The sequence below is a fragment of the Heterocephalus glaber genome, unplaced genomic scaffold (assembly GCF_053883595.1).
Source record: "Heterocephalus glaber isolate CG9 unplaced genomic scaffold, H.glaber_assembly_v1.0 deba00001564, whole genome shotgun sequence".
NCBI lineage: Eukaryota > Metazoa > Chordata > Mammalia > Rodentia > Bathyergidae > Heterocephalus > Heterocephalus glaber.
Window position 1 is genome coordinate 14050551 of NW_028258351.1, and position 24787 is coordinate 14075337.

At 42.9% G+C, this 24787-nt stretch overlaps 1 protein-coding gene and 1 pseudogene across 10 annotated transcripts in view; one reads left to right on the plus strand and one right to left on the minus strand.

Annotated features, from left to right (window-relative positions):
* The window catches only part of Smg6 (SMG6 nonsense mediated mRNA decay factor), a 239868-nt gene that overhangs the window by 129332 nt on the left and 85749 nt on the right, over positions 1 to 24787 (minus strand). The window lies entirely within an intron of this gene.
* Positions 23581 to 24242, plus strand: LOC106010423 (peptidyl-prolyl cis-trans isomerase A pseudogene; annotated as a pseudogene).

Sequence of the window (24787 nt, forward strand, 5' to 3'; positions counted from 1 at the left end):
GCACACAAAGCCTGCCCCAAACTGCTTTCAAAGTCCCGGAATTAAAGAACAGAATGCTACTCCAAAGGGCCCAACATGTGGACCAATACTTCCATGTGGCTTTCTAGCCATCCTTCCAAATACCCACTGGTACAAAATGTTACCCTCTCACTCTCCAAGTGTGGTAGGCTGTAAGGAAGTGATTAACAATTTATGAATTAGAATAGATCACAACACTCAGTCTTCTCCAGGTAAGGCCATAAACCTCTGCTAAACAAAAAGAAAACAAGTATTCAAGAATGAAGGAGGATACGAGCAGGGAAAGGAAGACACTTAAGTTTGCCAACTTCTCTCCTTCTCCCTGCCATAGGCAGCATTACTGTCCGTTCCATTCCAGCTTGATCCAGACCCCTGCCAAACACTGCTAGCAGCCAGCCTCTAATTAGCAGCAAAGCCTAGAATGAAGGAATTAAGTCCAGGAAAGAGGAAGATGGGATATACTGAGTGGAGGCTACATCCTGGTAGTTGACAGGCTGAGTAAACATTAGTGACCCTTCATTCAACTGGGTAGCTTAGGCAGAAGTTACCTGCACACAGAAGGATAGAAGGGATGAGGTGCATGTCTTTGCTCCAAGAGATTGGATATGGCAAGACACTCTCAACAGCCTGGATAACAGTAAGATCTGCCAGAGGGAAATTACTCTCATCAAGTCTGTTTCTATTCTTATGACAAACAGTAATCTCAGACTAGACTGTCTCTCAGAGTTCAAGATGAGGGACTAGGGCTCAAGCTCAAGGGGGAGAATGAACTGCTTAAGGGCAATGGTATTTGAGGCCTCTGGGGAGTTCAGGTTGGCTCTTATAAGGTATGGTACCAGGTAGGGTAGCAAGAGCAGCAACTAGAAGCCACCTTCATAACTGCTCTTCATGGTTAGCACTTTCTAGAAGGCCTGTTCTGCTCCATGACTTGTTGGTATGAGAATGTATACTGAGTATCTGTGAGTGCTAGATATTGTAAAGAATATAGCTACAAATAAATCATGGTTTCTGCAACTGGAGAGCCTTTCAATAGGCTGAAGAAAAATCATCATTTACTCAAGCAACCATGGCAACTTGAACCCAGTGCATGAAATGAAATATCATGTTACCTGCTGGTATCTCCAAAGGACGCTCATGCTCTTAGTCTCACATAGGCTTCTATAGGCCATAAGATACCTCTCCTTGAGTATGTTTACCCTTATATAAATGAGTGGGAAAACAGGACCTAGATTCCCGGAGTCCATCCACTTTGGGGCTAGACTTAAGAAACGGACCCTAGTCTGATGAACACCCTGGAGTTGGGCTGGACCAGGCCAACAAATGATGTGGGGTGGGGAGGAAAAGGCATTGTTTGCCTTGGTATTTGCCTAGGTTCCTCTGGCTTTTTGTCAGATAGCAGGAGCCTGACATGAGCTGAGGAAATCATTAACATTGTGAAATAGCCTTTCCCCTTCTTTCCAAAAGCAGGCTTGCTCAAGGGTTTCAGCGGATGGTTTTGGCTAAGGAAGTCAGACAGAAATATTTCTTACTAAGAAAGTCACCTGAGGGAACTTGGTTTTGCCTGTGGGCAAGTGACCACAGCTCCCAGTACTTCTGTGGCCAAATACCTGCTCAAGCAGAAATATTCTCATTCCTATGTAACAGGGAGACTTTCTCATTTTCCTGAGAACATATTCATGGAAAACATAAACCAACTGTCGTCAAAGTTGTATGAAATCAGGAAATGGAGCGGCCAGGAGAAGGCTGCCATGTGGCCGGATGTTATGTATTTCTAATTAGTGCTATACATCTTTCAACAGCAAGTGTCCTTCTGCTGGGAAACACAACACACTGCCCTTGTTATTGTAACTGTCAGAGAAGTGCTTAAACAGATAATCTCCAGGAAAAGTGATAAACACGTCCCCTCTCCCACCAGTGTGTGTGCAATGGTGCTGCCAAAGCAAAGCTGTGCATGATGGCTCCAGGATGGCAAAGCATCCTCCTGCAGGAAATGGGAGTGAGGCAGGAGGGGTAAAAAGGGAGGAGGGGAGGGGAAGGAAGGCAGGGTTACCTGCCTGGACTTCTAAGCCCAGCCAAGGGACAGTGATTCAGAACCACTGCTTCTGATCAATTCCTGAGACAGGGTACCACTTTTTGCGAGAGATCTGGAAAAAATCCATGCCAGTGGGATGGTATTTAGATGGTCACAGAAAAATCTGGCAGCAATGGAACTAGTAGAGTTCTCTTGATGTACACAGCCAGCTCCCTGGCAAAAGGATGAGAAAAATAATGAAGGGAAGACAGGGATGAATGACACATTAATTCTGGTATCCTGACAGCAATGGGAGGGATTCTGAGAACACCAGGGTCTACTAGCCATTCTAACATAAAAAACTATCTGCATGGCTGCTTCACTAATAGCTGGAGAAAAATGCAGGCAAGACCACTTACTCACCAATTCCCTTCCCACCATCTCCTCTCAAAGACAGGAAATGAATGGTCAGTCACTTCCAAACCAACACCACCTGGAGGCCACCTGTTGGCTCTTATCTTTCAGACATAAGGCTGCTTTTCAAATGAGTCAGTCACCAGTCAGATGCAGGGCTGGCACAGTTCCTCACCACCGCACCCAAAACTCCTTGTCTACAGGAAGTGGGCAATGAGAGCATCTCTTGGCTGTTACTGCTTGAGCCACAGAGTCCCCTATGGCAGATGCTGGTGGAAAAGGAGGTGAAGGAGGTACCCACTGTACAGAAACCAGAGAAGAAAAAAAATCTCAGAGCAGAAGCAGAGATGTCCATGCCCTTGGGGTAGCATTTTATTCCCTGAGGAGCTAAGTGAATACGTTAGAAGCACCACTATACCTAAGCAAAATATTCATGCACAATGGTGGAACAGCAAGGCTGAGTACAAAGCAAACCATGCTATCTCTCTGAACAGAGTACAGCCAAGACAAGATAGAGGAATGTAGAAAGTAACATTTCCTCTTTAAGAACTCTCACTGCCATACCTGCTGAAGCCTTTGGATTTTCCAGGATTGTAAAATTCTGGTTTCTTCTAGAGCTCTTCTAAATGTGGTGAGATGGGGGGGGGGGGATCCCAACTTAACCAAGTGACCTCTCCTATTAATTCCAAAAACACTTATTTTGATGTCCAATTGTAGTAGAAAGGAAAATAGGCTCCTGTCCTGAAAAGATAATAATCTAATAAGGAAAACAGAAGAATATATATGTACCCAATAAATATAATTCAAGAGAATGTATAATGTATTACATGCCATAAGGAAGACAGGAGCAAGATGCTTTCTGTCCCCAGGGGGAAAAGAATTCACTTCAGGTACTGTCTATCAGAGAAGGTTTCACGAAAGAGAACTTTTCTGAGCTGGGCTGCAAGAAGTGAACAGTGATAGAATTGGCAGATGCAGGAGGGACTGTATGCAACAACACTGGGCATGCATACAAAGCAGTAATTCTGCAGACCACAAAGTACCAGGTGTTCAGAGCTGAACAGGGAACTTCAACTTGACTCAATAGATAGTAAGGAGACACTCATTTAAGTTTCTGAATGAAGTAACAGTACTTTATGGATATTAATCTAATTAAAACATTTAAAACAGATTAGGGTAGCTGGAAAAAGGTAACAGGGAGGGAGGCCAGTTGGAAAGCTAAGAGGGCGTGAACTTGTTTTAATTAAGAGAAATTATATGAAGAACACTTCACAAATGTTAAAATGTCAAATAAATAAAACATCTTTCTTTTTTTTTAATAAAACATTTTTCTTATAAGAGCGGTAGGGCTGGGGATTTAGCTCAGTGGTTTCACTGCCTGCTGTGCAAGCACAAGGACCGGAGTTCGATCCCCGGTACCAAAAAAACCCCAAACAAACAAAAAAAGAGTGGTAGAAGAGGGAATGGAAATAAGTATACAAATACGAAAAATGCTGCAGAAAGAGGATGAAGAGAAGATAGAGGTTATGTTTGTAGGGATGAGGGAAGGGATAACTAGAACAGTCAAGGACCTTCAATGATACTCTTGGCATATTCAGAAGATCATGAGGACTCAAGAAGAGTAACAGCTACCAAAAGAGATCTAGAAAAGGGGAGAAACAGGGTTGCAGAACACCTGGAGACTAGGAAGCATGTATATAGGAGTCCCCAGACCTCCACCCACTTGGCTCTAGGCCAAGTACTGTCTTTCTAGAACAAAGACACTGCAGGGGGTCAGAAATATTTGAGGAAGACCTTGCTGGAGAAGGCCTGGGAAGTCTGAACTGGCTCTCCCTGTGGAAGCCATTAGATATTCAGCACTTCATTTGTTTCCAATTCTTGTATGAGTGCAGCTCCAGGCTGTGGGGTGAGAGGCTTCTCTCTGACGTATTCAGGAAGCAGCTGCAAAATTAAGGAATCCCTCATGACATCATAAAAAGGATCGGTGGTTTACTGGGGAAAGTATATAAATTAATTACATATTCCCACATGACTCCCTTCCTCTAAATCTGTACATGCCCCCTTCAACTCTTATACATTCTCTCATCAGCAACATCCAGAAGCTACCTGATGAGCAGGTACAAAAGAGCAAACGAAATTCAGGAAGAGAAAGTTCTCTGATGCACGGCTGCTCCATGTTATTTGGAACTTAACTAGCAATACCTTGCTCTGGAATGAATGAATAGAAAAAAACCAAAAGATATATAAATATTTAAATGTGTGTGTGTTTGTGTGCGCATGGCGTGTTTCCCCAACAAAAGCATGCTAAGTCCCTTAAGGGCAAGAGCTGTGTCAAGATTTCACACCCTTGAAAATTATCACCATGAAAAATAAATAAATAAATAAATAGAAAGAAAGAAAATTAGCACAATGCAGAGGTTTTTGAAAAATGCTGTTCCAAACAGCTGATACACTTATCTCTTTCATTTGTGAATCCTAACCATGCACCACATGATTCACTGCAACCAGAGGTAATAGCTAAGATATAGTGAAATCTATGTTAGGTGCAGAGCATTTATATATAACAGCTTAAAGTTTTGTAAAAGATTTTCACAGAAGGGTAATTCTTTCTTTTTGAGACAAGGTTTTGCTATGGTTCAGGTTGGTCTTAAACTCACTATGTAGCTCAGGCTGGCCTTGAACCTGCGCTACCACACCCAATAATTCTCTCTCTTTTTTTTTACATTTGAGGAAACAGGTTCAGAGAGACTAAATGACTTGCCCAAGAACACAAAGTCAGTTAGTGCTGGGAGCAGGATTTTAATCCAACTCCATCTGTTCCTGTGACCACATTGTTGCCATATCTGTTTCTCCTCACCTCTTGTTTTATTTATTTTTTTCTTATCTTTCCCATATCCAGTTTTAAAAGGCTTGATGCTCAAGGTACATCTTCCAACTGATCCTTTCTCTTTTCCTATGAATACAAAAACCTCAGAGTACTCCAACCACAGTTCTGCATTAAAAAAACCTCTTGAGATAATGACAACTATGCAGAAACCAAAATTGAAAACACACTTACAATAAAAGAAAATGACCGCCTACCTCACAAGCGTAAGATCCGGAGTACGTACGATCCCCAGTACCAAAAAAAAAAAGAAAATAAAATGAAATACTTAGGTATAAGTCTAACAAAACATATATAGGACTTTTATGCTGAAAATTATAAAATAGTAACCTAGATAACTGAGATTTACCATGTTCATGGACTGGAAGACTGAAAACTGTGGAGATAGATGTCCATTCTCTCCAAACAGATCTTCAGTTTTAATCCAATTGCTACGGTATCAAAATCTTAAGGATTTTGTACACAAAGACAAACTTCTTCTAAAGTTTGTATGGAAAGGCAACAAATTTAGAACAGCTAAAACAATTTTGGTTTTTTTTGTTGTTGTTGTTTTTCCTTTAAAGTACCAGGGATTGAACTCAGGACCTTGTGCTTGTAAGACAGGTGGCAGCACTACTGAGCTAAAATCCCCGGGCACTAAAACAATTTTTGAAAAAGAAGAAAGTGGCAGGAATCCTTTTTCCTGATGTTAGGTCAGAGAAGGAAGGATAGCCTTTCACAACAGATAATACTTAGACATAAAACATAAGGCCATAAAACTTGAGGGGAAGGGGAAAGAAAATCTTCAGAACCTATGACTAAGTGAAAAGTTCTAAAGAAGACTAAATGCCAAAAACACAATCCATAGCTGGGCGTGGTAGTATATGCCTGTAATCCTAGCACTTTGGGTGGCTGAGACAGGAGGATCTCAAATTCAAGACTACCCTGGGCAATTTAGCAAGACCCTGTCTCAAAAAAAGGGCTGGAGATACAGCTCAGTGCCAAGTCCCTGGATTCAATTCTCTGAACTTTGTGCATGCACACACACAAAGGGAAGAGGGATAACAGGGAAACAGATAAGAGATGAAAAAGCAAATTACAGACTAGGAAATATATTTGCAAACTATCTGCCAAATGACTAGTATCTAGATTATATAAGGAACCCTCAAAACTTAACAGTAAGAAAAATGGGTGAAAGATATAAGGAGACATTTCTCCAAAAAGTTAATACAGATGGAAAATAAGCACATGAAAAGATACTCAGTATCATTAGGCATTAGTAATTTCACTATAGCCATTAATTATAGGCACTGAAAATTAAAATAACAATGAGCTATCACTACACATCTTATTGATAAGGATGTGGGAAAAACTGAATCACCCATACACTGTGGATGGGAATGTAAAAATCATATAGCTCCTCTAGAAAATAGTTTGGCAGTCTCTTCTAAACCTAAATATGTAATTACGAGCTGGGTGTGGTGGTACATGCCTGTAATCCCAGCACTTGGAGGCTGAGGCAGGAGAGTCATTGCAAGTTTTAGGCCAGCCTGGACTACACAGACCTTGTCTCAAAACAAACAAAAAATGTACTTCTGACCTAGCTACTGAACTCTTGGGCTTTATCCTAGAGAAATGAAAACTTCCTGTATCAAATGTTCACAGCAGCATTACTGACATAGCCCATAGAAATAACCAAATGTCCTTCCACAAATGAATGGTTAAAGAAACTGGAATAGCCATATCACAGAATACTACTCAGTAATAAATAGGACCAAACAACTCATACACACACTAAACTGGATAGGCTGCTGGGAAATCGTGCTTCATGAAAAAGCCAATTTCAAAAGGCTATACACAATATGATCCTACTCACATAATGTTATTGAAATAATGTAGTAACAGGGAAGAAAAACAGATTAGTGGTTCCTGGGGTTAGGATATAGAAGCAGAAGGAGATAGGGGAAGATTCTAAAGGTATAGTGTAAGGCAAACTTGTAGTGATGGAAGAGTTATGGATATCAATTGTAGTAGTGGTTACATGAAACTACATGTGTGATAAAATTACTCAGAACTACATGCACACACAAGTGGAAGTATAACTGAAATTTGCGTAGTCTGTGGGTTACATCAATATCAACTTAATGATGTTGACATGTACTCAAGTTATCCAAAATGCACTGGGAAAGGAAGAATGATGGTTACATAGGCTCTTTGTATATCTTTAAAACAACTTCCTGTTAATCTGTAAGTATTTCCAAATAAAAGAAAGGTAAACAAGCAAATCCTACAAAGATCTGGCATAGGATTCTAGACACTTGTCTACATACAAAAGGGTAACAAGACATTTTAGGAACACTTTCCCAATAAACAGTGGCTGATTACCCTCTCCAGATGCTGCCCCTTGTTCTCATCTTGTGCTGTCTGGTTTGTGCTGTCAGAGATGACCAGGTAAACGGCTCCTTCTCTGGCCTGAGCAAGAAAGTGCCAGGGACAACCAAAGGAAAACAAGAAAAAAGAAGGGAGAGTTCACTGAAGACAGAATTTCTATGTAAAGAATATGGAATAAAGCACAGAATCATCAATGCTATGACTCACTGGATCAGTAAAATCCATGTCAAGCAGCACAAGGTGGAGGTGATGAGACAGTGTGGAAAGATGACAAGAACAATGAATTGCAGAAGCTAAGTGAGCTGTTTAAACATGAAGAAAATAAGGAGAAGTACAAATGTCAAGCCCACAGTATGGGTATTGTTCAAGCAAAAGGAAGCAGGGAAACAATTGCCTTAGCACTGTTTTCTTCATAAAAGAAAGCTCTTATGCATTTTCAGGACTGCTTTGGACCTTTAATCAGAAGGGCATGAAAACAATTTTAATTGGCAGTGTCAGGTGTAGTATGCTATTAAACAGCTCTTTGATACCTACAACATCAAACTTAAAAAAAAATAGGCTTCATCACGGCTGGCATGTTGGCACCTGCCTGTAATCCAAGCACTCGGGAGACTGAGGCAGGAAAATCACTGTGAATTCAAGGCCAGCCTGAACCACACAGGAAGACCCTGGCGGGTGGTGGTTGTGAAAAAAGAGGCTGTAGAAAATTTTCTCACTGGGAGAAAATAATGCATTTGTAGAACATCTATCAGGGCTGGGGAATAGCTCAGTGGTAGAGTATATGCTTAGCATGCTCAAGACCCCAGATTCAATCCTCAGGACCAAAAACCAAACCAAAATATCACAGGGCTGGTGACATAACTCATGCCTAGCATGTGTGAGGCCTGGAGTTCAATATCAAGTACAGCAAAAAACCAAAACTCTGAGGAAAAACTTCTATCTAGGATACAAAAGAACTTTTTCAAGTTAATAAATGAAAAACTAGGCAAAGACAATATATGGGTGTCAAATAACTACACAAAAAAGAGGTTCAATACCATTAATCATGAAGGAAATGCAAATCAAAGCTACAAATACAACTCTACACCCACAAGGACAGCTATAATGAAAATGATGGACGGACAATAACAAATCTTCACACACTTTTTTTTTTTTTTTTTTTGCAGTACTGGCGATCAAACCCAGGGCCTTTGCACTGAGTCACATCATCAGCCCTTTTTATTTTTCATTTTGAGACAGAGTCTCAATAAGCCACTAAGTTGCCTAGGTGAAGCTTAAACTTGACATTCTCCTGTCTCAGCATCCCAGAGTGCTGAGATTACAGGTGTGCACCACCATGTCTAGTTTCATACACTGCTTTGAGAATGTAAAATGATACAACTAGTACTTTAGAAAACAGCTGCACATTTTCTTAAAAGTTAAAACCTCCTTACTAAATGACCCAGCTATCACTCTCAGCTATTTACCCAAGAGAAGTGAAAGCATATGTCCACACATAAATTTACACTTGAATTTTCATGAAGTTTTATTCACTTAACAGTCAAACGCTGGAAAAAATCCAAATCTCCATCAACAAGTGAGTGGATAAATAAATTGTGGTATATCCATACAATGAGCACTACCCAGCAATAAAAGAACAAATTATTAAATCACTTCACAGCATGGATGAATGCCAAATCATTATGCAAATTAAAGAGACCATACTGTCAAATTCCATTTATATAAAATTCTAGAAAATATAAAGTAATCTACAGTGATATAAAGCAAATCAGTGGTTGCTGGGGATTGAGAGGATTCAGGAAGAATGGATTACAAAGAAACACAAAAATACTTGGTTGTGAAGTTTACGTTCACCATCTTTTTTTGTTTTTTTGTACCGGGGATCGTACTCAGGACCTTGCGCTTGCAAGGGAGGTGGTGGAACCACTGAGCTAAATCCCCAGCCCTTACATTCACTGTCTTGAGTGTGATGATGGGTTCACAAGTGTACAGATTATCTCAAAATTCATAAAACTGCATACTTTAAGTATATACAGTTTAAAATATCTTAATTATGCCTTAATAAAACTTTTAAAATCTTTTAAAAGATTTTTAAAAACAGGAATAAGGGAGCTGAGGATATAGCTCAGCAGGAGAGTAGTTGGCCAGCATGAATGAGGACCTGGGTTCAATACACACACACACACACACACACACACACACACACACACACACACGGGGGGGGGGAGGGGGAGAGCGGGAGGGGGGGAGAGGGAGGCAGGGGGAGGGGGGAGGGGAGGGAGGGGGGGAGAGGGAGGCGGGGGGAGGGGGGAGGGGGAGGGAGGAGGGAGGGGGGAGGGGGGGAGGGAGGGGGGAGGGGGAGAGGGGGAGGGAGGGTGAGAGGGGGAGGGAGGGGGAGAGGGGGAGGGAGGGAGGGAGGGGAGAGAGGGGGAGGGAGGGAGGGAGGGGAGAGGGGGAGGGAGGGGGAGAGGGGGAGGGAGGGAGGGAGGGAGGGGGAGAGGGGGAGGGAGGGAGGGGGGAGAGGGGGGAGGGAGGGAGGGGGGAGAGGGAGAGGGAGGGAGGGAGGGAGGGGGAGAGGGGGAGGGAGGGAGGGAGGGAGGGGGAGAGGGGGAGGGAGGGAGGGAGGGGGAGAGGGGAGGGAGGGAGGGGGAGAGGGGGAGGGAGGGAGGGAGGGAGGGGGAGAGGGGGAGGGAGGGAGGGGGAGAGGGAGAGGAGGGAGGGAGGGAGGGGGAGAGGGGGAGGGAGGGGGAGAGGGGGGAGGGAGGGAGGGGGAGAGGGGGGAGGGAGGGGGGGAGGGAGGGAGGGGAGGGGGAGAGGGGGAGGGAGGGAGGGAGGGGGGAGGGGAGGGAGGGAGGGGGAGAGAGGGGGAGGGGGGAGGGGGAGAGGGAGAGGGGGAGGGAGGGAGGGAGGGGAGAGGGGGAGGGGGGGAGGGAGGGGGAGAGGGGGAGGGAGGGAGAGAGGGGGGGGAGGGGAGGGGGGGAGGGGCAGAGGGGGGGAGGGAGGGAGGAGGGGGAGGGGGAGGGAGGGAGGGGAGAGGGGAGGGGGGGAGGGAGGGGGGAGAGGGGAGGGGGGAGGGAGGGAGGGAGGGGGAGAGGGGGAGGGAGGGAGGGAGGGGGGGAGAGGGGGAGGGGGGAGGGAGGGGGAGAGGGGGAGGGAGGGAGGGAGGGAGGGAGGGAGAGGGAGGGGGGAGGGGGGGGGGGGGAGGGGAGGGGGAGGGGGGGGGAGGGAGAGGGGGAGGGGGGGGAGGGGGGGGGAGGGGGGGGAGGGGGGAGGGAGGGAGGGGGGGAGGGAGGGGGAGGGGGAGGGGGGAGGGGAGGGGAGGGGAGGGGAGGGGGGAGGGGAGGGGAGGGGGGAGGGGGAGGGAGGGGGAGAGAGGGGGGGGAGGACATTAATCTGAATCATTACTTCACGTGTTAAGAGTTCATCGCTATGGGCCAGGGATTTAGCTCAGTGGTTTCGCCACCTGCTGCGCAAGCGCAAGAACCAGAGTTCAATCCCCGGTACCAAAAAAAAAAAAAAAAAAGTTCATCGCTAGAGGTTGATTTGATAAAATTGTTATCTACTGAAAACCTAGTATATTCCAAGATCCTGAGCAAGGTGTCTTGTATGCCATCTCTAACACTCAGAAAATCCCTGCAAACTGATATTGCTAACCCTACTTCAGAGACAAGGAAACAAAACCTCAGAGAAAGCAAGGAAACTTTCTTCATGAAAATCACACAGCTGGTAATTGGCTCAGTGGGGAATTCAAACCTTTAATCAGGTTGATTCCAAAGCTCTTTACAGCATTATTACCTTCTGAAGGTGAGAAAATGGCCTCTGGAAGGGCCAGGACCTCTTAACAGACGCTTGGCTTTTCTTCCTCTTTTACATGGGGCACTAGGGCCAAGAAAGGTCCTGGGGTTCTATACATCTTGGCATGATAGCCAACAAACCATCTACTCACCACAAGGGAAAACAGAAAATATTTCTGAAAGAATGCTTAATTTTTTTCAAGGAAATACCTATGCAATTACATATGTCCTGGAAAATAAATAAACAAATAAATAAAGCCCCAGTCAAAACACCCTCTGGCCATTTCCACCTTAGCTATGTCTCTGGGTTAATATTTTGGTCACCCAAAAGTTCCTGCCTAATTCCAGAGTATTCAAATACCTATTCTCTCTTGGGCAAGCAGAGCTGCTGCCAGCAGAATGGCATGCTGGCACCAGAACAGTCTCATAACAGGACCCAAGAGAAGAGGGTCTGTCATTCCAGCAGCTCATTTGGAAGAGTTACAAGTAGATCATGTAGGACAGAATTTATGCTTGCCAGAGATTGGGAAGCTTGCCTCCTCTCCCATTATTCAGAGGAAGCAAATACTTGGAGGAGTAGAAAAGAGTAGTAGCGCTTTAATTACATCAGCTAGGTAAGCTCTGTGGAATCCCACAAAGGAGATCTGAATGTCTTGTACAGAAGTTGTCTCAGGTTGTGGAGGAGCAGAAGTGCGAAGGAAGCTTCCTAAGAGGCATACCTATTAACCAACCTGGAAGAAAGTTTTGGCTGCAACAGTGAGAAGGATTAAATACAGGGAGAGATTTGGCAGCTGGTATGAAGCTTCAAAGCACACTGGGCCTAAAGTAAAAGTTAGTAAGAGATAATGGCAGCAAACATTTTGATTCAGAGAAAGCTCCTTTGGTATGGCAGCAGGGGGGCCGAGAAATGCTCAGCTTCTATTTTAACATATTAACTTAATTTCCTTTCTTTTTATGGTTTCCTAAAGGATTTCAAAAAGAATCTGACAGTGTTCATAAACGATGCCAGAAATAAAACAATTCGAAGGTAAGGCAGAGAAGTACCCAGCACAGCAAGGATTTCTTAGAAGGATTCTGAGAAGTTAGCTGTCTCAGGAAGCTTCCAGAATGCAAAATTAGAGCCATTAAACAAACTTTGAGGGATAGTACTGAAAAAATGAGACCAGTGATATGATTTAATTCTTTGGTGGATTCCTTGTGATTGCAATCTACACATTCGTATGGCTCTGCTCCAGTAATCTATCCTAAAATGGTTCCTCAAAGCTCCGTAATCCAAAATCAATACCCAAACTAGATTAAGTAATGACTACATCCAACACCACCCACTGTGGCGCATCTAGTTTTAAAACAGAAAAGAGGGGCCAGGGATGTAGTGCAGTGGTGCTGCGCCCGCAAGGTCCTGAGTTTGATCCAGTTGCGGGGGGGGGGGGGGGGGCAGGATAGAAAAGAGGCCAGGAAAACAGCTAAATAAAGGAATTATACCCAAGAAGAGAGTGAGAAAGGCAGTACTTGGGCTGGGGATGTAGTTCAGTGGCACTGTGCCTGTCTGGCAAGCACAAAGTCCTGAGTTCAATTCCCAGTACGGGAGAGAGGGAGAGAGGGAGAGAGAGAAAGGCAATACTTACTGGTGATTAAAAACCCCAGAGAGGAGCCAGGAATTTAGCTCAGTGGCACCACGCCTGGCTCACAAGCACAAAGTCCCGAGTTCGATCTTCCGTATCAAAAAAAAAAGAAACCCAGAGAGGTGCCAGCAAATCCCCTAACCCAGTGATGGCAAACCTTTTAGAGACTGAGTGCCCAAACTGCAACGCAAAACCCATTTATTTATTGCAAAGTGGCAACATCACAATTAAACCTGAATACTGAGGTTTAAGTTTAGAAAAAACAACTCATACAGCAACACCTTTTGTCTTAAAAAAAAAACAATAACAAAGCTTTCAATATACAAACAGCTTTTTGTTGAAAAGGTAGGGCCGGGGATTTAGCTCAGTGGTTTCGCTGCCTGCTGCGCAAGCGCAAGGACCCGAGTTTGATCCCTGGTACCAAAAACAAAAGCAAAAACGAAAGGTAGAAGTTTGTATTTGGCATGCTGTTACCTGACGCTTGGCTGCTAGGGTGATGCTGAGGCAACTTGGCTCACATGCTGACAGAAAGGGCTCTGTGTGCCTGCTGTGGCACAAGTGACACAGGTTTGCCACCACTGGCCTAACCTATAGGCTCCACAATGGACACTTCCTCTGATGACAGCACTTCCAAATTTGTATCCAGCTGACTGCTCAATTTGTCAATCCTATAGTTTGGATCTGGAATATCCTCCCCAAAGGCCTATGTGATAAAGCTTGGTGCCTAGCTTGGTGCTAATTGGAGGCGGTGAACCTAGTGAGGCATGCACTTTGTGGAAGGGAACAGTAAGACCCCAGCCCCTTTCTCTTTCTCTCTTTTTTGTCCTGGCTACGAGATGAGACAACTCTGCCCCACCATTATGTTCTCCACTGTGCTGTGCTTCCTCACCAAAAGCCCAAAAGAAACAGGGCCAACTGACCATGGCCTGAAACTTTTAAAACTGTGAGACAAAAGAAATTCTTTCTGTTTACAAAGCTGATTATCTCAGGTTTTTGTTAGTAAAGTCCGCTAACATGGGCAATAATACTTACGGAAATATATTAATAGTTTGAAATATATATGAAATCATTTTTATTCTAGATTAAACTTATTTATATTATTACATTACACATTATCCCACAAAAGACTAGTGACATTTTAGAGTAAAATCATACAATGAAATAACATTAAAGTAGATGAGAAAGCCAGGCATGGTGGCACATGATTGTAACCCCACCATCCTGGGAGGCTGAGGCAGAAGGATTATAAGTTCAAGCCCAGCCTGACCAACCCAACAAAACCCTGTCTCAAAATTTAAAAATATAAAAAGGGCTGGGGATACAGCTCAGTACAAAGGCCCTGGTTTCAATCCCAAGTACTGGAGGAAAAGAAATAGATTAGAAGAAACTCAGGACCAAGAAAAAGGAAAATATGTCAAAGAGGTTAATGGTCTACCATGTATGGACTTAAAATTTAACTGATTTTCCTGATAGTCAAATGGGAAAAAAAATAAAGAAAGAAAAAAGAAGAAGTGAAAACTCCAACAATTGTATAGCTGTCATTATTTGCGAGGAATAAATATATTAGTTCCTCAGGAATAACAACTATTTTCTCAGCAATGAGTATTTTGTAAAAGAAATGAACAAAGGCCTGGGATTTGGCTCAGTGGTGCCACCGCCTGCCTCACAAGCACAAGGTCCTGAGTTTGATCCCTGGTACAAAAAAAAAAGAAACAAACAATAATCTTATTTTTATAAAACATGGCCTTATATTACATATCATTAAAACATTCCCAAGACGGGGATTTAGCTCAGTGGTTCCGCTGCCTGCCTCACAAGCGCAAGGACACGAGTTCGATCCCTGGTACCAAAAAAAAAAAGTAATTAAAAAAAATTTACAAAAAAACACAACATTCCCAAGAAATACTATCCTAAGTTATCTTAATGGTGAAAAATCAGTATGTGATCACAATGTAAGAATATTTTCCCAAAAAACAGTCATAGAAATATATATTGATAGATCTACTGGCCATTAACATCTATAGCCAGGTGTGGTGGCACAAGCCTATAATTCCAGCACTCAGCAGGCTGAGGATGGAGGCAGGCAGAAGGATGGATCACCTTGAGTTTGAGGCCAGCCTGGGGTACACAGTGAGTTCAAGGTCAGCCTGAACTACATAGCAAGACCTATCTCCAAAAACTTAAGAAAAAAGAAGACAAGAAGATCTGTAAAACTAAGTATAAAATAACACTACATTTGGAAACAGAAATACCTCTTATTTCAAAAAGACCCATGAAATGTTTCTTTAAATAGAAAGATTTCTGACATCTTCAACCCACCGAGTACTGGGGATTGAAACCAGGGCCTTTGCACTGAGCTACAACCCTCGCTTTTCTTAAAATATTTTGAGACAAGGTCTCATTAAACTGCTAAGGCTGGGCCTGAACATGGTATCTTCCTGCCTCAGCCTTTTAGAGTACTAGGATTATAGGCCTGCACCACCATGCCTAGCCTAAAATCTTAAAGAAAAGTCATGTAACCCTAGTAAAGATTTTTGTTTTTAAAAGACCAGATGATATATTAAAATATATGTATAAATATATACATAAACACAGAGGTAAAATATGAAGAGAATTGTTTACGACTATAAAATTCAATTTATGGACATTTTGGAGATACTTCTAAAACAAAATAGTACAACATCAGGAGGCTGAGGCAGGAGAATCTCTGCAAGTTTGTGGCTAGGTTGGACTACAGAGTGAGTTCAGAGCTAACCTGAACTACAAAGCGAGATCTTGTCTCAAAAAATCAAAAAAAAAAAAAAAGTACAGCAGCATGCTATAGAACAAGGAGATACAACAGCTAAATTTAGCTGGGTGTGGTAGTGCACACCTGTGACCCCAGCACTCTGAGAAGCTAAGGGAGCAGGATCAAGCCTGAGTCAATTTAGCGAGACTCTGTCTCAAAATAAAAAAAGGGCTGGAGATGTAGCTTTGTGCAAAGGCCCTGACTTAAGCCCCAGTGCCACAAATAAAAAAAATTTAAACTTAAATCTGAACATTGGTACAAAGAATAACATTCTATAATTCTGGGATTAGCACCCCCTGCCAAACAGGTAGGTTCAAAAGCACCAGTTCAATTTCATTTTCTTCGGAAATTTCCTCCATTTGAAGGATAGAACTGACCTGGTGTATTTACGGAACACGTATCATTTCTTTAAAAGGGTACCACAACAAAAGATGGTATTGACAACAGCCAAAAAGAAACAAAATAACAAACCTTCGCCCCTGAATGAGCATTCTCCTACCCTTATTCTCCAAAGCTTACCTCTTTGCTCTCCATCATCTAAGTCCTTCCTTCAAGATTCTGCACATACCAATTATATTACCTTCCTCTGGACTCTGAAAGTATTTATATCCTTAACACTCACCAGGAATGTAGCTCAGAGCTGCTCTAACACAGATAAACAACTCATTAAGCTTTCTCCACTGGACTACAAACCCCAGTAGGTCAGGGTCTACAGTGAGGACTCCAGTAAATCTCAAGCACTTACTGCAGTGCTCAGTCACCAGACCTGATCTGTTCTAAGTGGTAATTCACATAGAGCTGAACCAATTCACTCAGTTAGCATTTACTTAAGGAGCTACTACTACATGCAAGATCCTGTGCTAAGCATTTAGTTTTCAAAGATGAATCAGACATGCAGTTAACTATAAATCAAAGAAAGTAAAAACTATCTTAAGATTTAAAGATTATGTGTGAAATTTTAGGAATGAAATTCACTATTCAGGGGAGACTGGAAAAAAAAAATAAATGTCCATAAATAGAGGACTACTTACATATATTACGGGACATATCATAGAATATGCATTTAAAAGTGAGATAGCTCTATTTACACACACACACACACACACACACAGAGAGATGATGTAATAATTAAAGCTGCTATTTATTGAATCTTATGTACCAGGAAGGAAAGACAAGCAGGTAACATGCAGAAAGAAGCAGAGTACAAAAAGGCTTTCCTGGTTCCATTGCTTTCTGCAGACTTGTCCATATTGCTGTCCCCAAGCTCCTTGTCAAACATTTCTTTCCTTGTTTACACTATTTCAAGTTGATTCCTGTTGTTTGCAATACTCTTAACATACAAAGTAAAGAAGAAAAAAATAAAAATGGGGTTGGCATTTGCCAAAACTCATCAAACTGACCACTTAATATCCATGTATTACCATTTATATAAATTATAACAACTTAAAAACAAAAGGAGTGCTGAGCGTAGTGGCACATGCCTGTAATCCCAGCACTTGGGAGGCTGAGACAGGAGGATCGCCTTGAGTTTGAGACTACCTAGTGAGTTTGAGGCCAGCCTGAACTACATAGCAAGACCCTGTCTCAAAAAAAGAAACCCAAAACCAAACAAATAAACAACCCCTCAACCCAAAAAACAAACAAACCCCCCAAAAGCAGTAAAGCTGAGGCAGTTTATAGAGGACACTGTACCAACGACAGATACTGTACATGAGAGGAACCACACTTGGTGATGGAGTAAGGTTTGATTCACTGCCCAGATCCCCTCTGGGACTAAAGCATTTATCCTATCAGCTGCTGGGAGTGCTCAAAGTGGTGCTCTCAGCTGGGTCTCTTTCCCAGATTTGCCCTCAGCTGAACAGAGGCGCTTCTCCAGTGTCACTCCAGCCAAAGAACTAGCTGGTGCAGAGAGAAAAGGGGTATACAGATTCAGCCCCTAGGGTCCCATCTGAGACTACTCTCAATGGTTAGCCCAGCTCCAGAGATCTTTGTAGGACTGGATAGGCCTTTGTTACAGCTACTGTGCAGTTCAATTTCTCTCTGCCCCAATCCTGCTTCCTTCTTGCCCCTTCAGAGTTGTAGGGAGTTATTGAGCATTCACCAACCAATTTCCCATACACAAATGTCTATCTTAAAAGTTTGCTTCCTGTGAAACTTGACTTACAACAGGGAGAAACACGGATGAGTTAATGTTTAATAAGTCTGGAATTCCAGGTAAAAAAGTCAACCTAGATAGAGCTAGAAATGTGGGCAAAAGCTCAAGAAAAAAAAAGGGCAATAAAAATATTTAGGAGAGATCCGCAGTGAGATGACAATTGAAACTATGAGATTTTACAATATATCAAAGGAGAAGGAGGAAGAAGGGGGCCAGAGTAAGATCTTTAGTAAATGTTGACATTTAGGATGCTGGGTGAGAAAGAAAAGATCCAAAAAACAGGCAGAGAGGAAAGGGACAACAAAGAGATTACAGAGAAAGTATTCCTAGAAAGTCTGCAGTCAACAAAAGCATCCCCCAAAAAAAGGAAAGAAAAAGAAAAAAAAAAAGCTACAAATGAGACACAAAGAATACTTAAACCCTTGTTAACTGAATTGAATAGGACACATGGCTTGCATGCAGAATGCTCAGCTTCTGTAAACTTCCTTAGCTGCTTCTGTCCTTTGAAGCAGCACAGAACCTATCACAATACTCTGGGGCAGAACTCACCTCTGCTAGGCTGATAAGAAAAGAAAAGCTGAAAAATGGCATAGTACATAAAGCTAAATAAGTCAAGACACAGTTCAGCAGCTTCAGCACTTTACAAGAACCCCTTCTGAAAAGCTACTTTAAAGAGCTTTCCCAGGGATCTCCTGAATAAAACAGCTGCAGTGCTTGAGACGAATCAATGTCCTTACCAACTCAATTTCAACCTCAGTCAAACCTACAGACTTTAAAATAGATATACCTGATTCTAGTATTTTTATCAGACCATGGATTTCAAAAGAAGGTAATCATTTGTAATATTAGCAACACTGCATTGCTTTAACTGTCAACATATGAACTCTCCTTGGGCATTGCTTCCTAAAGAAAATGAACCAAGCAAAAAGGTATTATTTGGCTTCCAGTCTTGGCTGGAGCAAACAGAATTTACCTTTTATGAACAGAGGAATTTACCTGTGCCCAATACAGCTATATAATACTCTTCAATGACTCCCTGACTCTCCCTGTTTTCCTTTGGCCGTGGGTGGGGATCCCCACATTTATATCTCTGGCCCCAACTGCAGTCCAAGTCCAAGGCACAAAACATCACAGACTCCCCAAGAGCCAGTGTGGCTGTATTTCCTGGAGAGATCTGAAAACCTGTTGGAGTCCCAAAAGTCAGCACCAATTTCAAATCTGATCAACATCTCTGAAAGTCACAGTTACCATACAGCTGAATAAAATATTTTTTCATAAATTTAACGCCAGCATGTCTGTTTGGAAACTTTGAAAATACATGTTGTATGGTTTACTGCATTGGAAAAGGTGCCAACGAGTTTCAAAGGAAGGGAAGTGTATAACCGTTTCCTTTCAAATGCATTTTCCAATGGGATCCATTCAGGGAAAAGGCTGGAACTAACTAAAACATTATTAAAAACTGTTATGGAAAGAGACAGGGAGATGGAAAAAGATAGACCCAAAAAAGCAAAATACATAACCAAGAGTGAGAGAGACATACAAAGAGAAAGAAAGGGGATCTGGGCAGAGAGACAGGTTGGATAAGGGAATGGGGTGATTTGGAGTTTTGTCTGGCAGTCGCTGCTCGTGGTTTCATATTGTTACAGATCAATCGATCAGGACTACAGCGCTGCTGGCCCAGTGGCACAAGACAAACCACAGAGTTGGCTTTGAGTTCAGCACTTGCGAACTGCTGACCTTCGGTTTTCAAACCAAAAATATTCTCTGGGAAACAGTAATACCAGGTTCAGTCCAACCAGCCAAGCAAAAACAAGGACTACTAACCTGAAGTAACACCCTGTAAGGTTACATCAGGCACCAACCCTTCACAGGCATCATCCAGGAAGTCTGCAAACCTGAAACCACACCCTACCAAGTGAACTCCAGGTTCTGACTCAACGAAGCAGGCAATGATAACCAGAAATGCTCGAACAAGTGACATGGTGTTTCAAAGTTGGGTTAGCCAGGACCTACTCAAGCAGGAAGGGCAGTCCTTGAACACAGTGCCAGAGACAGTGATTCTGAGGTCACATGTGCATGACTCCAGAGGAATCTGCATGCAATGCTTTGGGCAGGGTTTGGGACTGCCTCACAGAGCTATTACATTTCTAGACAAAAAGTTAACAGTTTGTAAGAGTGGGTTCTTTTATTTGTTTTTGGCTACATTTATCTAAGTTAGGGTGATGCTAAAGCTTACTGCCTAAATTGAGATACTTTTGAGAGTAAAAGGATGTACTACTAACAAATCATAAACAGGGTCTACTCCCTGGGCAAACTCTGGTTTTCAGTCATTCTAGCCTAAGGCCATAGTAGCTTTTCTCTTTACTAGGTCACTATAATAAAATCTTAGCTCAGAAGTCTCTCTTTTAAAAGACAGAATTGTTCCTGCTCAGTGCCAAAGTGCTTACTCTGAGGTCCTCCAATGGAGAAGTAAACAAATCAATTAAGTTAACTTCAAAAACTAACAAGGAAGACTGGGCTGACCATTGGGATTCTGGAGGAGCTCAGAGTTCCAGGCAGCAGCTTCAGGGCAGGGGAAATGTACTGCAGATGGAGTTGTTGAGGCTGATCCACAATCTCTCAGTGCTAGGCCCTGATGCCTCACCCAGCTTCAAACAGCCGAGTGTAGGGCGGGCAGACCTTGGTGCAAGTCTGCTGAGTTCCAGGACATCATTCTTGAGGGTGTAATAACCATGGGCTGTAGCACACATGTTGAGGGATGAGGGAAAAAAATAAACAGAAAGACAAAAGAATGAGGATGCACTGCCAATTTCAATTGTGCAGCTTTTATTTTTAAATGCTTATCAAGCTGAGAGAGAGCAGAGTTCTTGGAAAACAAGGTTTCCTTTTTTCCAGTGCCAGCGTAAAACACCCTCAAGGACGGGCACTGCACAGACCGTAACAACAAGGAACGTGGCTTTGGATCCCCAGCAGCACAGCTTGCCACAGGTCTCACACTGCTCTGATTTCGGTGCAGTCGAGAACTTGAAATAACAGGCCCACTGTCTCTGGTAAAAACCGCTCTTTTTAAATTTTATTAATCTCCAAACTGGTTGTATTAGAATTATAGCCTATTACATAGTAACTCTCTTCACTAATAAAATAAATTTGTAAAAGGCCTAATTACTTACTTTTACTGAGCTACAACACTTGGGGATCAAGTATAGGAAGCTAAGGGCTGAACCAGTTGTCAGCTAAGGGATGACGAGGAGGGGCTACAGGAGGACCCAGAGTCACTAAAAGGAGAGAACAGAAGGTCCAGAGACCAGCCTTACAGCCTATGCCCCAAAAGAAAAAAAAGGACAGGAACCCATTTTTTGTTCTAATAGCTCCATGAGGATCCATGCCATCATGGCACTTTGAGAAGCCTGTCACGAGTTATACAGGCCTATGCTGCCCACACCCCAGCTCAGCAGAAAAAGAGAAGTAAGTACAGTCTAAGACAGATGGATCCTACCTGGACTTTCAGTAGAGCCTGGAGAGTCTGACCAGGAAGGAAACAAACAAACCATCTTCCCACCTATCCCACCCTGTCCCCTCATGCCAATGCAGGACCCCAAAGAATAAAAAACAATGAAAGCAGGCAACTGCACCTGAAGGCGAGGTAAACTGCATCAATTTCTGGACTGTACCCTGTGCCTCAGCCCAGAGCACTGATCACAGAGCTGGAAATGTTTCACACTGAGCCAGTCAGCCTCTCACTAGAGGCTGCTGCTCAGAAGGCTGACTTGAAACCAGCTGTCAACTCTAACAGACTCATTTATAATAAAGGTGTATATTTAACGAAGTAGTCCAAACCTTAAACAAAAAGCAAGGGCAAAACATGACTGTCATCCCCACAGAATACTCCTAGGCAAATCCCACATATCTCTTGGACTTTGATAAATGTTATTTCTCCTCCAGGGCACATGAAAAATCAACCACTGCCAAACTACTCCTTTGGTAAAGAAACTTAATAAGCATACTTGCTATGGCAGGTGGGTAAAAGCTGTGGTGGACACCCTTTGGGGGATGACCACAATGGAACATAGCAATTCACTGAGGCAGAAGAGTCTGCAGTCTTTCTCTGTGTGCCACATGTCTAACCCTTAAGAACTGAGGAATGCTCTCAAAGGGAAAAACACAGCAGCAAATGCTGTGATACCAAAGCCACAACTCCACAGGTCCCTGGAGTCTCTCAAACTAAGCTGCCAGCTAGGGAGCTAACACTAGCTTTGGATGAAACGCAGCTCTGGTAGAGTAATTAATTTTTTTCTTAACTAGGATTACATTAATTTTCAAGGACTAATGGAGTCCAGCTGTAATGGGAAGAGCGGCTGTCGATGCACAAAGGCAATTGTGCGTACATTATAAACACACATACACACACACACACACACACACACACACAGACCTATAAAAAGGATCCACTATAACAGGATATTTTTAGTTTCTACAATGCTGCACTAAAAATACAGCCCTGGCTGATACATCATGGCAGAACTATTCTCTCCCTGTCCCTTCAGGAACAGTTTAAAACATTTATTTTTGTTTCCTTTTGCGATGGTCAGAGTAGAGAGAGAAAATAGCAACTCATTGATAAGAGGAAACGAGAGAGACATGAAAAATTGAAAACTACCTAAAAACTCATGGAGAGGTTTATTTTATTAGTTCTTAATAAATATCTTGCAGATTTCCTCAGGAAATACACCAGATCACATGTAAAATAGTTTGATACTGATGTCAACTGCATCAACATATGAAGTCTATTAGGGTGAAGCCGCAGCAGGGTGATCAGCGTGCTGAAAAACTCCACAGTACTTGGGGTGGGGGGGATCTCACGGCCTTCCAAATTCTTCGAGAGGTAAAAAAGTCAGCCAAGACACAGAGAGAGAAAGAGAAAAGAAAAAAAAAAAAGAAAAAAAAAAGATCCCACATCCTGCTTTCAGCTGCCAGCAATGTGAAGTGCCCAGAGATTAATTCTACGTCTGGCCTGGAAATGTGACTTTAAAGCATGAGGGAGGGGAACATGGCGGGGGGGGGGTGTCAGTGAGGAGGGAGGAGGAAAGAGGAAAGAGGAGGGCAGGCTAACTGAGGCTGGCAGCAGGCCACCATCCCCCTCCCAAGCCATGTTTCAATGTAGACAGCAGTAAACCCCAATAGACAGCAGCGCCTCAGCCTGCCAGGGCCTTACACCAGCTGCAGCGCATCTCGCTTTCTCCACTCAGCCCCAAGTGCAGATGTTCCCCACAGTATCACTTCCGCTAGACTTTCTTTTAAAGAAATAGCACACATATGTGGAGGCATTTTCAACCCTCCTAACAGAGTTCTTTGCCTTTAGGGGCCTTGAGCAAGGTCTAAACTCTCATGTCAGGTATCACTATGGCTGAAAGAGCTTTCAGTCTCCCTTGGAAGGAGTATCCAAGGCTAAAGGGCATGAGGCAATTAAAAGCAATTTCTTGGCTTTGCAGACACTGCTGTCCCCAGCAGCTATCCAGTGCCAGTCATGGTCAACCCCACTGTGTTCTTTGACATCACTAAAGACAGAGAGCCCTTAGGCTGCTTCTCCTTTGAGGTATTTGCAGACAAAGGTCCAAAGACAGCAGAAAACTTTCATGCTCTGAGCACTGCAGAGAAAGGATTTGGTTATAAGGGGTCCTGCTTTTACAGAATTATCCAGGATTTATATGGCAGGATGGTGACTTCACACAACCATTAGGGCATGGGCAGCAAGTTCATCTATAGGGAGAAATTTGCCAATGAGGACTTTATCCACAGGTGATAGCATCTTATTCACTGCAAATATGGGACCAAACCCAAATAATTCCCAGTTTTTCATCTGTTCTGCCCAGATTAGATTTCCTGAAGGCTGGATGGCAAGCATATGGTCTTTGGGAAGGTAAAGAAGGGCATGAACATTGTAGAAGGCATGGAGTGCTTTGGATCCAGGAACATCAAGGTCAGCAAGAAGACCACCAGTGCTGACTGTGGACAACTCTATTACATTTGACTTTGTATCTTAACCACCAGATCATTCCTTCTGTAGTTCAGGAGCACTCCTCCTCATAGGCTTGAAATATCCTGTAATCTTTGGGCTCTCACTGCAGTTATTTGGGTTCCATATTTTCCTTAGTCCCCTACAAGAACAGCTGGATTACAGAGTTAAGTTTAGGATTATGAATAAAAACTAATGAAAAAAGGAATTTCTTTAAAAACTTGCCTTTTTATTTTCTTCAGAGGTGGAGAGAGTCCCCATGGTTTGGAGCAAAGAAAAACCAGGGCCAGGGGAATGCAAGATGAGCATTTTAATACTGGTTTCTCAAAACAGTCTAGAATACCAATGAGTATCTCAAAGGAATTCTTTATCATCATGGAAGTTGAAGAATTTTTAAAATATAGTCCCCACACATTAACATTTTGCTGGCAATAATCACTTAGCAACAAGAAGGACAAAGAAGCCAGACATGGTGGTGCACGCCTGTGATCCCAGCACTCAGGAGGCTGAGGCAGGAGGATCACTGGGAGTTTGAGGCCAGTCTGGGCTGTACAGTGAATTCAATACAGCCTGAACTACATAAGGAAACCCTGTCTCAAAATTTTAAAAAAGAAAGAAAAATTTAAGTTAACCTGTAAGTTTATTTGTTTAAATTCATTTTATATACTCCCACACCCTGATAACCAAATGATTGATTAATCATTATTGATTACTTAAT